The 12540-nt window shown below is 32.7% G+C and overlaps 1 long non-coding RNA gene across 1 annotated transcript; it reads right to left on the bottom strand.

The window, feature by feature from the left end:
• Positions 1 to 1407: 1407 nt before the first annotated feature.
• On the bottom strand, positions 1408 to 11384 carry LOC116664489. Its single transcript, XR_004321019.1, has 3 exons — positions 11374 to 11384; positions 5728 to 5730; positions 1408 to 1489 (listed from the first exon to the last, which is right to left on the bottom strand). It is a non-coding gene; the product is annotated as an uncharacterized LOC116664489 (long non-coding RNA).
• Between the last annotated feature and the right edge of the window lie 1156 nt (positions 11385 to 12540).

Below are 12540 nucleotides of genomic sequence, written 5' to 3'. Positions count from 1 at the left end.
GTCTTCTCTTTTTTCTATTTCATTCTCAGTTCTTGCACTTATCGATTCTTTGTCTGGAATTCTTTCCCCCCAGATCTTCTTTCCTGTCCTTCAGCTCTGACTTTAAGTATCATCTTTTGGATGGTATTTCCTGATTAGTTCATCTGAAGTAACCCCCAGGCATTATTTTGCACAGCACCAAACTTTGTGTTCTTCATAACACAGTCTGTTACCTCATAGATCCTCACTCATTTATATGTATGAAACCAGGGATGTTGTTGGACAGGATCATAGTGATTTTTCCTACAAATGAAAGGAAAAGTGGCCAAAATATAGCAGGCACTCATTAAGAGTTTGTTGAAAAAACAGATTGCATCAAGAATGCAGATCAGAGGATCCAGAGAGAAAAGATATTTTTGAGATAATATGGTCTAGTCTCTTTATTTTCAAAGTCTGGAATCATGTTGCTGATTAAATTTGCCTATAGGCTTCTAACTGGTTAATGATAAAATCAGAACTCAAGTGAAAGTTTTCTGACATCGAGTTTAGAGCCCATTTAATATGTCATACTGCCTGTTCAATAGCACAGTCCTTTAGAGATACACATAGAAGTCATAGAGTTTTCACCAATTTTACTTTGCATTAATATTCCATCTATTCCTATATACAATAAAGTTTTGAGGGTTGGCAAAGTCTAAATCTAAATAAAACTGCGCTTGATATTAGATATACAAATACCCTCTCCGTGTAACTAAGAGATTATATTATTTTGTGTCATTTCTAAAAGAAAAGAGTGATAATTTCTCTAAACCATGCTTTTACAATAGACTAATATTGTTTAAGCGAGCATTTCACACACATACACACACTCATACATAAATGCTCACCCCAATTTTAATGTGGTATTTTTATTTTGTCTTTATTGGATTAAATATATATTTGAGAGGAAAAAAACCTATATTTAATTGAGTTTCTCACAGATGATTTGGCATTATAGGCAATAAAATGTTCAACATGTGATTTTATTTGCCATATTCCAGAGTTTATTTCCGTTTTAAAAATTTAAACTCTGACAAGATAAATGGTTTCTCAAGGGACCTAAGAAGGACCTATAATGTGATGTCACATTTGCCCACGTTACGTTGATACTTTTCACCTAAATAGTCAAACATGGCATGGGATTAAGCCAGAAACCAATATCCACTTTAAGCATTCTCAGTTCTAATTTTGTTGTTCTCTTTTGGAGATCCAAACCACAGGTCATAGTTAAATGATTTTTTTGTTTTTTCCTTTGCAATTGACTTTCCTTTTTCTAAGAACTTACTTGTCAGAACCTGGATTAATTAAGCTACAGAACCCATTTTAAAAGTCTGGTTGCCAAAGAGACTGAGAAGAATTGGCTCCGGCAAAATTATCTCTCACTCATAGTCTACCCTCAGCGGCAGATTCCATGGTTCTGCACCCTGCAAACATGCTGTATGGTTTTTATTTTGATCTCTGATTGTTTGACCTTATGGATTAAACCATTGTCTACATTTCCACTGTTTTACGGTTAATTAAATGCCTTCAATTTAAGACTCCCTGAAACTATGAGTAGTTCAGCTTTTGGAGACTCCCTTGCCCACTGAATTGAATTCAGTTCAACAGAGGTTGGTCGATAGAACAGTGGGGAAAAAAGGAAAAAAAGGAAAAAAAAGGTTAAATGTACCTGCCTGCATAATGTTCTGTCTGCATAATGCCAAAACAACTGGTACAAAACAGGAGCAAAAACAACCTTTATTTGGTTCTGTCTCATATTACATGAAGTTTTTATCTCCTGGATCCTTCTCCAAATACACCCTTAATAAATTAAGATCTCATAAAGTTGTGAATAGCAATTCATTACAGCAGAATTAAGAGGTATTTCTGTAAATGATGTATTTTAACCTCCTCAGGTTGTTTCTAAAGAAAGTATTGGGAAATTAATTGCAGCCTCAAAAATATCCAGATAATAAATGTTTCTGTTTCTGTAGGTACCTGGTATTTCTTGTAAAAAAAAATAGCACCGTATATTTACAGATCATCTACTAAGTTTGCCCAAGTTATATTTCCTGTTTATTAATAAATTGTTCACAGTGATAAGGATATAAAAACATAACTACCAACTGGAAGAAAGGCTTCTGTAGTCACTCTACATATATTACCTCTAACTCTCACAACAGACTTTATTTAAATTCTCTAAAAACTGAAAAATATGTCAAATTAGAAAGTAAAAGAAAATTTTTTTTTTGTACCATGTTTATGCAAATGCATTTGGAGAAGCTGGATGGCATGTTATTGTGTCCATCAGTGTTCCCACTTCTCATTTATCATTGCTAAGGGGAAAACAAAATCTGTTCTGATAATTCATAGCTTTCAACTGTCCCTGCTTCAGAATCCTACAGCACCTTGAACTACACATGTGGCACCTTATGGCATGCTGTCAATTTTGGGGACTGGTCAAGTCACACATACTAAAGTATTGGGTCATAAAGGATGCTTAATACATTCATCTTTGTGCCAAATCTCAACCACATTTCCCTGCTTAATAAAGATTTTCTTAACACATAAACTTGCAAAATCAATTCACAAAGGAGAGTTACATAGCTTAAAATGGTACGTAAATGAGCTGTACTTACAGACTGGTTGTGTCTGCATCTTTTTCTTCACTGCATTGTTATATAGCATTTGGGTTTCAGAACATATTTTGAGATTTCCCGTCTTCCAAGCCATCAGCAATTTCCAAATGATATTTTTAGCTTTCTTAGTGATAGACAATGAAAGCAAAAAATGAGGTACATGGGGAAAATAATGGTGGGTAGTTATTCAGAACCATCTCTGCACAGTTTCCTTTTTTTGTTGGGGAATGAATTTCAGTGATTCATTTCTTCAGAACTGTGTTTATGCAAGTGTATTTTCTGGGATAGATTAAATTGACCGAAAACTAATGTAAGCAGAGTGAAGAATTAACAGGGTTTTAAAATCATTTTATTTATTGGTAGTAGATAGTAAATTCAAGAGTCAATTTTCCATTCATAAATCAGGATAGAGGTTTATTTTTTCCTGAGTCTTATAAGTGTATAGTGTGAGAGACATGTATTAATGTATTCAGTAAAGATGTAGTTACATTAAGTAACTGTCAGAGTATCTCTGACGATAATTTATTTCTTTGACATCTATGAATGGTCATGGCAAAACAAAGTAGGTAATGCCGTGAAAGTAGCTTTTACTGAAAAACTTTAACTGATAACAGTAGATGAAAAGAACATAGTTTAAATGTGTATACACACACATACATAAAAACACACATATACATGTTAACATATATATCTTTTATAACATATGGGAGGAAGAGTATGAGATATAAAATTGTACGTACTTTTTGTCTATAAAAAGGGAACAACTATGATATTCTCTCAGAGAAGGGAGATATCTTTCATTCGCCACTGATAATGGGGGGTGGAGAGGAAGAAGAAATCCTACAGTACAAAAAACTCTTTTTTGGATGACATGATCTACACAAAAAAGTGCGTGTGCTGTGAGTCTTACAGTTTCAGCCAGAAAGAACAGTATTTGGTTTAACTGACAATCAAGGTTATATAAAATACATTGCCAAAATTAATATGAAAGTCTAATCTCATCACACAGCCTGCCATTGTCCTGTCTTACAATATGCTATGTTAATAGAAGGCAGTGCCGGTGGCTGTGCTGCTTGTTAGGCTTTGTTGAAAACATATCAAAAATATGTGTAGACAGGACCAGAGGAAGCACTGGGTTGTTTTGAAAGTACTAATACTTCCAAATTAATAATACTATACTTATTAATTTGTATACTATACGAATTATACTCTGCATAGCATAGCAACATTTTTCAATAGGCTGCATGAGGTTAAATGTGGACCGAATAATATAATCTTTGTCAGTGTTGTCTGAAGCAATGAGATATAAAATAAATGACATAAAAAGGCAAAGTACTTCATAATCAACAGAAGGCAAAGCAGAGCAAATCTTCACTTGAACTGTCCAACAGAAAACAAATGTGAGTTAAATATGACTGCATATGTAATTAAAATTTTTCTAGGAGCCATTTTTTAAAAAATGAGTGAATTCTACTAATATATTCTATTTAACCACATATATCTAACATACTACTTTGAAATGTGTCAGTATAAAATTATGAATGAAATATTTACCTTATGGTTTTCACACTGTCTTGTAAGTCTAGAGTGTATGTTACTTTTTGACTCCATATCAGTTTAGATTAGACAATTGCAAGTGCTCAGCAGGCATGCGTGTCTAAATAGCTCCCCAGTGGGACACCTCGGTTTAGACAGACCTTCCTGTAATTAGCAAAAAAAGACAGGAAGACATGCTGATGCCACTCAGTCTTTGAAATACATCATTATGTTTGAGGATCTATATCCAAAAAGAGAATTCAGGGAACAGACTCGTGCTGAAACCAGCTTCTCACTTGGGGAAGAAGACTTCAAATTGAAGGAGGGGAGATAAAGGGATAAGTATATATTCCTAAGAATGAAAACTTAGTTGAGGTTAGGGATACGTAAGGACCCTGAAAATAAGGAGACAGGTGAAGGATCTGTGTGCTCTATGGAGCTGCCTTGGGTCCAGTGTCTTCTGTAAATTCAGCACCTGACAGAGCTCTTGGGATCCAGATGATTCTATAGTAAAGATCCATGTCCCACACTCATCCTCTGGCATGGGAGAGTCAACTGCCATGCTGTAAAGGGCATCAATCTTCTCTGATTCAGAACAGAGGGGTCATGCAGAAGGTAAGCAGATGTTCCAATTGCCCAGGGCCATTCCTCTTTATGCTTATTATAGCAGTACAACTATTCAAAGTTCTTTCTTGCCCTCTCAAACCTTGTTCTGGTTTGGAAGAGACATTTTGTGTTCATTCCAGGAGATGAACCCAGAAGTAAGAGCTCAGTGACTCTCAGGAACCCAATGCCTAGTTATGGGTCGAAGATGAGAGGTACATTTCTGTGGTCAGCACAGATGGGAAAATTAGCCTTTAAAATCCTAATCTATTAAGAACAATTTTATAAGAAAAAAATGATGCTGACTTCTTTGCACCTAAGTTGATTTATTTCAAATAAGAATATATTTTCTCTCTCCATGGCTCTCCTTCTCTCTAAGGAGTTTGTGTCCATTTGAATCCTTAAGTGGCTGTCACCATTAATAAAATTGAGTAGTTGAAGCCACATATTAAGCACCTTAGCTGTTTCTTGCTCCGTCTAGAGATTTCTTTCAATCATCAGACTTATTTATTCTGAACTTACAGTTTTAAAATATATTTGTAATAAAACAGCTCTAGATAAAGTGATTTATTTAGATTCTCAAATTGTATCCCATTTTTTTTTCCCCAATAATTATTGTTACCTCTTCACCGACCTTTATATGGTAAAAGCTTTAGGGGAAATTTCAAGTTTCAAATTAACTTTGAAAGTGACTAGAGCTTTATAAATGGGGAATGATTTAGGTGCAAATTTATGGCATATAAAAGATTATAGTTATGTGATGAAGCAAAAAGCCCAGCTTTCTGGAAAGTATTTGTTTACAGAGGAACATAAACAACTTGCATTAGGGAAATTTGCAAGAATGTGGGGAATGATCAGAATGTATCTAATGCATTTATATGTGGATATAAAATATGTAATTTGTTATATTGATTTTCTGCTATCAAAGATGCAGTAATCACAGTAACTTTACCATCTTTTTCAAGAAATCTTAGCAAGACAACTTTATTTTACAGTGTATGTACGATGACTGCATGACTCAGGATGCCTTGAATTTTATGATACTCTTTCCATAATTTTTGTGAAAGCCATCAATAGACAATGAAAAAAATCCTCATTGTCTACATTAAGAATAAGCAATCATTTAACGAAAAGAGGAATGTGTTATACAAGGATAATATGTAGCTATCAATACAGAGTTATGTTTTCTTTCTTAAAAGTGATTTCTAAATCTTAGATATTTATAAAAGTCCATCTATAACTGTTCAGGAAGTTGACTGAATTAAATTAGATGGTGTTCTAAAACTCATATCTTTTTACAACTTTCAAGGCTTGCATACTCATAAATCTGAGTAGTTAGCAAAATATTTCTTGGTAAATGAATACTGCCAAATCAGTTTAAATGAATAGATAGTAACTTTTAATGAATATTAATCATCTGTATGCTACTGATGGTAGATTGGGTGCTGGTAAGGCATTGTATTAATCTCATTAATTTTATAGCAAAGCTTTTATTATGAGTTTTTTTAAACATCCAGTAATGTAGCTAGGAAAGCATAATAAAACTCAACCTGAGATTAAAGAATTATCATTTTTGTGATCTTGTTTATTTTATAGTTTTTTTTGCTGAAATGTTAAAGTAATTCCTAGATAATTAATTCCCAAATACTTCAGAATAATTTCTGAAAACTATAACATTTTTGTAATTGACTGAAATATTAGGATCATACCCAATAAATATTACATGTTAGAAAAGTACATGTAAAATACATTCCTATATGATCAATATCCCGTTATAATATCTAACAAGTTAATATAGCATTTTAAATATCATCATTATCTAGGCAATGGTCAATTGCTTCCACTTCTCATCTTTATCACCATTTGATTGCTCTAGTCAGGATCGAAATGGTATACACACAAATTTTATTTGGCTGTTGTGTCCTTACTCTCTTTTACTTTCAAACAGATCTCCTTCCCTTTTTAAATACTGACTTATGTTCAGTTTTCCAGAGTAATTCCACATTCTGGATTTGTCTGATCGCATCCTGTTATTATTATTCAATTTGTTCCTCTAGCCTTGGCATTTGGTTTAAACTGGAAGTCACAGCCCAGGTTTGATTAAAACTAGATTTAGCAAGTTTGGCACAAATCGTTCATTGGTGGTGCTGTGGAATTCACATATAATCTCATTAGAAAGAATGCATTATCTGGTTATTTATTCCACTTTCCCATTACTTTTAAGAGTTATTGTCAAAATTTACAAACATAAAACAGTAGACAATAAACAATATACAATATACATGTGTGCTATGTATACATCATTCATATGTATGTATGTATCATTTATGTGATTGTAACTTGGGTTCCAAATATTATTATGCATTTCAATGAATGGTACATCCCTTGAGTCCCTCTAAATATAAATGTCTCTCTAATATTTTTTGTTTTTTTCTTTTTCCTTGATGAAACCAGGGTATTTTTCCTATAGAGATACCTAATCTGGATACTACTGATTGCATACCTTTAGTCTCTTTGAACATCCTCTGTTCCTTGTATTTTCTATAAACTGGGAGTTACCTTAGAGTCTTGGTCAAATTGAGGTTCATATTTATTTTGGTAAAACTACTTCACAAAAAGTCACCATAAGTTACATAAATTGTATGTTATGTATTTCGTGTGACTTTGAGTGTGTGTGTGAGATAACTTCTTTATGAGAGGTTTGCAGCCGTTGATGAACTTTGGATGGACACACAAATCCACCAGGAAGCTGAAAAATGTTGCTATACTAATTATCTCATGACTTTGTTTCTTAGCTAGAATGCTTCTTTTAAGATAAATTTCCTGTCTTTAGTTATTTGCTAACATGCAATGCAGTTCATATAGAAAAGACAGCTTATATGTTTTTTTCCTTTTTAAAAAAATCACATTTTGAAATAATAATATGGTTTCCTATCTCCGAAGTTTATCAGTGATTTTTGAAATCACACATAATGTGTTTTAATCCCTTATAATCGTTTGCTTTTTGATGTTCAAACAGTTCCATATTTACCCGGTGAGAGTTTTTTGATATTGTGTTCTGAGTACTATCAAACTCTATCAGAATATAAAGAAGGAAAAAAAATAACTCCCAACTCTTTTTATGAGGCAAGAATAACCTTTATATCAAAACCTGACAAGAAAATTATAAGTAAATAAAATAACACATCACTATCTCTTGTAAACATAGATGCAAAATCCTTCACAAAATATTAACAAATGAAATCCATCAATACTTAAGTAGATAATACACCATGAACAAGAAGAGTCTATCTCAGGAAAGGAAAAATGGCTTAACGTAAAAATCAAGAAAAATTACATGATCATCCAAAGAGATGGAGAGAAATCATTGGAGCAGATTCACATTCATGAAGAACACTTGCAGCAATCCAGCAATAGAAAGACACTTCTGCCTACCTATTAAAAGGCATCCACACACTGCTGATAGCTAACAACAGCAGAGCAGTGAAACAATGAACATGTTTATCCTACATTTGGAAACAAGGCAAGAATCCTTTCACCATTTCTATTCAGGATAGTACAGGGGAACATAACTATGCAATAAAAAAAGAAAAAGAAAAGTATAAACATTAGAAAGGAAAAGGCAAACTCTTCATGCACAGCTGGCCTGATTATTTATATTAAAACTCAGTGGTACACACAAAAATCTACTGCAACATGTGAGATTTTTAACAACTTCACAGATATAAAGTCAATATACAATAATTAACTTCCTAGATTCTAGTACTGAGCAACTGAAAAAAAAATGAAAATATTATTTACAATAGCATCGAAACGTGTAAAATACTTAAAGATTATTTTATTCAAAAATGTGAAACTACTATAGTTAAAATCTTACAAACACAATGTGGAGAAAAATTAAATAAGATCTAATGCAGATTGAAAGACTCATATTGTTAAGATGATACTTTTCCAAAATTTTATCTGTAGATTCAATAAAACTTCATCTAAGTTAATAGGAATATTTCTTTGGTAGAAATTGACAAATTGATTCTTAATTTGTTGGAAATACAAGGAAAAGAGAAAACTAAAATAGTAGTCACTGAGAAGAGTACCTGGGCAAGAATTTGATTTATCTGAAACCACATTAATTAAAACAGTATAGCACTAGCATTATATTAAAGAAACAGAATAGAGAGGCCAAGAATTAACCCAAACTTACCTGATTAATTAATTTTGAGGAAGATATCAAAAATGAAGTAGAATAAAGAAACTATTTTCAGTAAATAGTCTGTAACAACTGACTAATCCTCTGAAGGTAAAAAAAATCCCATACTTTATCTTATACTATATATAAAAGTCAAGTTGAGATTGGACAAAAACTTAACAGTAAAACCTAAAACTATAAATTTCTAGAAGAAACTATAGGATAATATGTTCACAGTCTTGCATTAATGCAAAATTTCTTGGCTCAAAAAAATGAAAACCATAAAAATTGATTAACTAGGCTTCAGTAAATTAAGAATTTTGTATTCATTAAAAGACATCTTTAAGAGATAAAAGAGATAAACCGTAGAATAGAAGAAAATATTTTCAATACAGTTTCTGATACTGAATTTGTATTCAACTTATCTAAAGAACACCTAAAACAATAAAAAGACAAATAGCCCAATAAAAATAAATTGGCAATAATTTGAAGAAACACTTCACAAATAAGGCCACCCTTACACACAAAATAAAATAACCCTTAAGCATTTGAAAGGTGCTTAGCATCATTAACCATGAGGAAAAGAAAATACAATTAAAACAATAATGAGATACCAATTTCTACTCACTAGAATGGATAAATTAAAAAGATTAATGCTAAGTTTTGGTGAGGATATGGAACAAGGAAGACCTCATACATCACTGGGGAAAGTTGAATATTATACCAAAAACTTGAAATAAAAAGATCTGTACAAGAATGCTTGTAGCAGTTTTGCTTATTGTGGCTCCAAACTGAAAATGTTCAAAATGTTCATTTTTATAAACACAATAATGAAGAGGCCGATTGTGATATACTTATTAGATAGAATTTAGCTGAATAAAAAGGAAATGTACTTCTACACCAACAACATGGATGAATCTCAATACATAATATTTATGAAAGAAGCCAAACCAAAGGAATAGGTGATTTATGGCTCCATTTCTATGAATTTCTAAAATATGGGTAACTAATCTATGGTTATATGGTAACCTATGGTGGTTGCCTCTAAGAAGAACAGGTGATTGACTAGAAAATTTCATTAAAAAAGCTGTCTCAGATAGAAATTTCTCAATAATATTTGGACAACTATTTTCACATAAAGGAGCTACTCTCACTAAAGATAAAATAAAAACTCATGTACTAGATAGAAACTGAAAATATATAGTGACTCAAACATGAAAAGAAAAATGGTTATTTCCCATGCAGGTAACTTTCATTTATATCCTATATAGAGTCCATGAGGGTCGATGAATGTGTATCTATGGATGAAGGGCAGCTTTCCTTCAAGGAGTCATTCAGGGATTTTCCAACTGTCTATCATGTTAGGTTTTCCAGGTGCTTTCCATCTAGGCTTCAATTATCTTCAACTTGTTGCTTTCAGTTTTCTTATCCTCAACTACACCAAACTAGCAGAAGAAATAAGAGAAGAATTAGGTATGGATGTTTCTTACGATCTAGTTTGGGAAGTAGTACCTATTAGTTCCATCTATAGTCCATTGCCCAGAACTTAGGCACATGGCCAAAGAAAGAGCAAGGGCCACCAGGAAATGTGGTCTTCTTCTTTGGTCCAAGAAGAAGAGGACATCAATTTGATACGCTAGCCTTCCCTGCTATATACAAAGCAAAGTGTTCCTCAAGGAAATCCCTATTATTATTTTGTCCCTGCTGAAACAAGGGTAATATTAAATTCAAGGTTCATTCTATAATTGGGCTGAAGTCTTAACGAGTTCCACATCTTTTAAATTATGACATAAAGTCTAAATAGAAGCGTTACTTCATATTTTTATATTTTTAAATGGTTTACTGCTTTTACATAGAAACCATGATACTGAAATTGTTTCCAATTAATATTTTCCCATTTTTTAAAAATAGGATTCTTCAGTTCTTCTATTCAACATAGACCTTGAAAGAGGTCTAAATTGATTGAAGGTATTAATAATTATGTTTCCTTAAACAGTCTATTTTAGCTATGCCATCAGACTGACACAAGGTTTTGGCAGCTTCTCTGATTGGAAGTCCATGTAATCCTTTTGCTTTCATCCATTTACATATGTAGTCATTCATTAACCTAATACCTGTCCAGCTGCCTTCATCTAGGTATACGTGTGTTTTGTTTCTAATTAACCTTCACTTCCCTTCTCTTGTGCGTATTACTTCAGCTTTTTCTAGAGTAATACAGCATCATGCTTCCTTTTCTTAAAAGTGACCTGAACTTTAAATGTTATCTTTTTTTCTCGTATGCCATCTGTCAGGATACAGCCACCTTGACATTTGCATAGAGTAATTTTGTCTTGCCCCTTAAGAACTCGTTGCATCTTAAAGATGTGTGCAGAGCTATCCATATGAATTACACTAATGTCTCTGAGTTGGGACTTAGGTGAAAATTCTATGCATAGAATTTTGCAATGAATTGCTTCTTTATATGGTATATAAATTCGAAGCTTGATTGCTAATTTATTACTTTATGAAAGATATAGCATCTTTAAAAATATTTTCAAAATATTTCTAATCTTCCCTATGAATCTCACTTTTATTGTAGAAGGCACTTGACTTTCTGAAAAGCTATGAATTAAGTTTGGGACAGATTATTCTCAATGAAGATAGACCACTTCCATCAGCCTATTAAGTTAGGTACTATGATTGACATACATATATTTTATGGATAAGTAAGCTGAGTAATCATAGTAGGTTAATGAATTGGCTCACATTAAATAGAAAAATGTTGAGGACAGGATTTGAACCAAATGCTTTTTGAGTTCAAACCTCTTGATCTTAATATTACACTAATATATTTCCCACACCAAGTGGTATATTTTAATGAATCTCAAACAAGGTAATAGAATGATACTTCACATGAAATATCAAGAATTTCTCATTTCTTTTTTTGCATTTAATTTCTGTCCTTTTTTAATTTGAAAGACTTAACAATTAGGCACCCAAGAGCTCATCACTGTTCAAAATTCTAACTGAAGAAACAGTACCCTCAATTTGACGCTTCCATTGCCTGCAAAGTATTTATAAACCTAAACACTCTTGCAATTTTGTATTGAGCATTTGAAAACAGCTCATTGCTAATAACTCTATTCGATATTTATCAGACAAAGGGCAGTTTCAACTCTTAAGCTTCAGCTATTTTTGAATTGCCTTTGTGCCAGAGAACTCCACCTTCAATTACTTTTAAAGTAGAAAATATACACTGTCTCTTCTCACATAATTCAAAAGTAGTTTAAAGTTATATTTCTCAAAAAGAGAAAAATGACAAGGGAGCTATGATCAGGTCTTTGTAGTCTGTCCAAGGGAACATTATTTGAATGTTCTTTTTTTTTTTCCTATGAGTGGAAGGATCTATGGTACAAGTGCTTGGAGAAAGTTAGCTGCAGTCTCTGCTGTCACAAATATAATGTTTGTGTGGTATTTGGAGTTCCTGCAAAGGGCAAGACTAAATTATAGCATGAGGTGAAATGTAATAGCTGGAACAGTGCTCCGTCTTCAATGGCTGGGAGCCAGTTTTCCAAGGTTCCTCTTACCCTCAAAATGTTA

This window comes from Camelus ferus, chromosome 6, assembly GCF_009834535.1.
Source record: "Camelus ferus isolate YT-003-E chromosome 6, BCGSAC_Cfer_1.0, whole genome shotgun sequence".
NCBI classification, from domain to species: domain Eukaryota; kingdom Metazoa; phylum Chordata; class Mammalia; order Artiodactyla; family Camelidae; genus Camelus; species Camelus ferus.
Note: the sequence above shows the minus strand (reverse complement) of the source record. Positions and strands in the feature narration are given on the sequence as shown.